Source organism: Watersipora subatra, chromosome 9, assembly GCF_963576615.1.
Source record: "Watersipora subatra chromosome 9, tzWatSuba1.1, whole genome shotgun sequence".
Lineage (NCBI taxonomy): Eukaryota > Metazoa > Bryozoa > Gymnolaemata > Cheilostomatida > Watersiporidae > Watersipora > Watersipora subatra.
Window position 1 is genome coordinate 13,437,629 of NC_088716.1, and position 4,266 is coordinate 13,441,894.

Consider the following 4,266-nt stretch of genomic DNA (forward strand, 5'->3'; position numbering starts at 1 on the left):
GATTTAGTCTTCAATAGATATTTTAAATAAATCTTCAATAGATGTGTTCAATCTTATGATTCGTTTGTAAACTTGTATTGAACCAACTATGTTTCGGTTTGTAAGACAGAATTTGTACTAATATTTGGAGGAAAAAACTTGTACTTTGCACACATGAACAAGCTGGACACGTGGTTAGAAGTTTCATGATAATTGCGCAAAAAATTTGTTTGATAAATGACTACGTGTATGAGTTTTGCCATGCTAAGAAAACTATTTGGCCACTACACCAACTAGTTCAGCAGGGCACAAGAAGTATTGAACAACCAGAGGAAAATTAAATGAGTCCAAACAAAAGCAACAATCAGAGCACAACAACTGGCCGGCAAATGCCGAGAAGATTTTTGTCTAAAAATATTGGTTTTGTTTTTGCATGTATTATGAATATTTTTGTTTATGTCATGTGTTTTTGACAGTAAGTAAACCTATATGGATTCGCAATGTTATCAGATCTCCCAGGAATTTTCCACAACAAACTTTAGAAATTAGGTTATCATTGTGCCAAAAACATAAATTGCATAGCTTTGACTTTACTCATGAAACAAAGCATAAAGACATGGTTTCAATTTTTTTAACTTTTAGTTTAGAATGATGAAAGAAATATTGCAAACGTTGACCTATTCGTATTTCCCAAAGAAAAATCCTTTAACACTAGACAAATGATATTTTTAGCTACTACATCTTTATAATAAAATATCAAACTGCAAAAACGATGGCAATTTGCTTTTGCATCTGGGCTTACAAAACTACGAAAACATTAAACATTCCTTTTTCAAATGCATTGATTCTTGTGCGTAATTCTTGTGCTGATTGCAAAACCTTTAAATTGAACGTATATGACAAGAACTCTGCTTTAACAGCAAAAAAACTAAATTATGCTAGCAAAAAACAGTAGGCATGACTTAATTCCATCCAAAAAAGGAATGAAATCTGTAGTGAAATAGTTGATATTTGCTATACATACAGTGCATAGACTTAGCCGAGGCATGTAGCTAAATTAGCGATAATGGTTTATTGCTATTTTGATATAATGGCATAGGCCAATTTTTGTGAGAATTGTTTATTTGGGAGAATTGGATTGCGTCAATGAAGTTAGGTAACAAAATAAATGAATTGTGATGTTTTTGCAATGAACTGCAAATTGAATCGATTCTTACACGACATATAATTGAGAATTGAATTGTTAATTTTTTGATGACAATTGAAATGAATCGATTCATGTTTCAAAGAGTATTAAGTATCTCTGTTTTACAGCACATAACAAACCAGTTTATGTCGCAAACTGTAGCAAACATTGAACTCGAAACTCATAGCAATGAGTTTTCCACAACATTGTTAACCATCGTTATAAAATAAAAATTGTGTTTTAAAATTGAAATCAGTGAAATAAAAATTGAAAGCTCCAAATTTTGCAGTGCAGTCGAAAGAATTTTCATAGGTTAATTGCAAGCAATAAATACCAACTTATAGAGACGTTTCTCAGCTTTTCAATGTATATTTATATAAATATCTATGACCAGTTAGTGTTGTATAATCGAGCTGGTGGGCCGCGGGCTACGCTAATGCCCGAGGTCATGGTAGTTACAGGTAGTTACGAGAGGTCACGGGAAGTACGAGCGGTTACAGGAAGTACAAGAGGTTACGGGAGTATAAAGGCGTGGGGAGATTGAGAGAGCTTTCTTCTTGGCATCAACCGCATGTGAGTACACATCGATTTATATAACATGGCGCAGTTGACGAAGCTCTGATTTTTTTTCCTTTTGTGTTATCAATAGCGATAATTTTTCTGGTTGCGGGTAAGTTAAACGGTTGTATAGACCCTTTCACGGGCGTGTAGGTGAGGTAACGTGAGGTAGGGTAGTGTTGTGAGGTGTAGTAGCGGTGTTGTTGAGGTGCAATTATTTATTAGGGTAGTGTTGTGGGGTGTAGTAGCGGTGTTGTTGAGGTGTAATTATTTATTACATATTCGGAGGTGGGAGTTACACTAATTTTACGAGTAGGGTAGAGTGTATTTGTGGCGAGGGAGATATTGTATCGGGTAGAGATGGAGAGTGGGTTTCCGAAGCTGGTGTTTGGAGAGCACGGAGATGGGTCGTGGGAGAGATTCATAGAGGAGATGAATTTATGTATAGAGAGTGCTGTTGAGAGAAGAGGTTACGAAGGTGAAGGTGAAAATAGGCGCCCTATTATGAGAGGTAGAGCTAGGTTAGTGCCACTATTGAGAGCTATTGGGCACAGTGGTAGAGAAGTATTGAGAGGTGCAGGGTTTAACGTAGATGGCGTAAATTCTACTTATGAAGGGGCAGTAGAGGTTTTACAGGGTTATTATGGTAGACAGGAGAGTATGTTCGTAAAGGGGCATAAGTTCCTTACGGCTAGGCAGACACTTGGGGAAAGTGATAGAGAGTTTTTACAACGGGTAGAGAGTTTGAGCAGATATGCAGAGGTGACTAACGATAATGATAGGGTAAGGTTTGCCCTTATTGTGGCGGTTAACGGGTTGAGAAATAGAGAAGTAAGCAGAGAGTTAATGAAGAATGCCAATCTTACTTGGGCGTTATTGCAGGAGGCATTGAGGGCTCGAGAAATGGCCGACAGCTCTGATAGATTTTTGAGAGGTGAGGGTAGAAGTACCGATTTAAAGAGTGAGGTTAAGAGAGAAGTAGCAAAGGTATCAGAGTATGATAGCCGAGCGCAGTACAGGAGTAACAATAGAGACAGAAGTTATGATTCAGCAGGTAGATCTTCCCCTAGGGGTAGCCCTAGGAGTAGTAGAGAGTATTATGGTAGTGAAGAGCAAGGTACCAGTAAATATGGGACAAGAGGCAGAGAGTATAACAAGGACAGTGACAGTAGAAAGTATAGAGATAATAGCAGGGAGAGGCATGTCTCTAGATATAGAGCAAGCAGTAGAGAAGGCAGTGGAGGTAGAGTATGCTACAATTGCAAGGTAGCAGAGAGAAGTAGCAAAGGTATCAGAGTTTGATAGCCGAGCGCAGTACAGGAGTAACAATAGAGACAGAAGTTATGATTCAGCAGGTAGATCTTCCCCTAGGGGTAGCCCTAGGAGTAGTAGAGAGTATTATGGTAGTGAAGAGCAAGGTACCAGTAAATATGGGACAAGAGGCAGAGAGTATAACAAGGACAGTGACAGTAGAAAGTATAGAGATAATAGCAGGGAGAGGCATGTCTCTAGATATAGAGCAAGCAGTAGAGAAGGCAGTGGAGGTAGAGTATGCTACAATTGCAAACGTAGTGGGCATGAGATGGGGAGTTGTCCCTCCATTAAATGTTTTTGTTGTGGACAGCAAGGACATGTATCCCGTTATTGTAGGGATAGGAGAGAAGTAGGTTATGACAGGCGAGGTAGTAGCAGGAGGTCAGGAGGTAGTCGAGATAATAGCTACGAGCGGTATGGTAGCAGGGACAGTAGTGGGGAGAGGTACAGGGGCCGAGGAAGCCCCCGCGAGATTAGAGACAAATTTGGCAGGTACAGGGACAACAGTATGGATAGGTTTGAGGGGGAGAAGTATAAGGAGAGGTACCAAGATAGTGGTAAGGGCAGAAGTGTTAGGTTCTCTGGTTCTAGGGATAAGTATGAGGATGACAGTTGACTAGAAAGGAGAATTGTACAGGTTTTGAAAGTCAATGGGAAGAACGTTGAATTTACGTTTGATACTGGGGCAGAGGTGTCGACTGTAACTGAGGGGACGGCCGAAAGGCTGAACCTACGGCTAGAGGAGCCATCTACTGTTTTGGCGGGAATAGATGGTCGTAAGCTAAGAGTAGTCGGTAAAGCAGGTGTTCGGTTGGAAAGTAAATATAGATTTATGGAGACAGAGGTATACGTGGTGAAAGGGTTGAGAACAAACTTCTTGGGCATAACTGAGTTAAGGCAGCTTAAATTATTTGCTGTTGTAAACGCGGTTTGCGAAAGTAAGTTTGAGGCTGTTAAGGAGTGTAGAAGTATTAAGCCAGTTAAGCCGTTTTCGTCAAGAACCATTATTGCTGGGTCAAGTTATGTTTCAGATGATGTCGAGTTGCAAAACCTGACAAAGAAGTCTGACAGAGAGAGCGAAGTTAAGAGAGGTCACACAGGTCAAGATTGGTGGACTTGTAAAACCAAGGGAGTGAAGAGTAGCGAATACGTGGAAATTGGTAGCCAACAGGGGACAGCCCAAGGCACCAGAGATGTGCAAGGGTCTACGGGGTGTGATGGAGAACAGA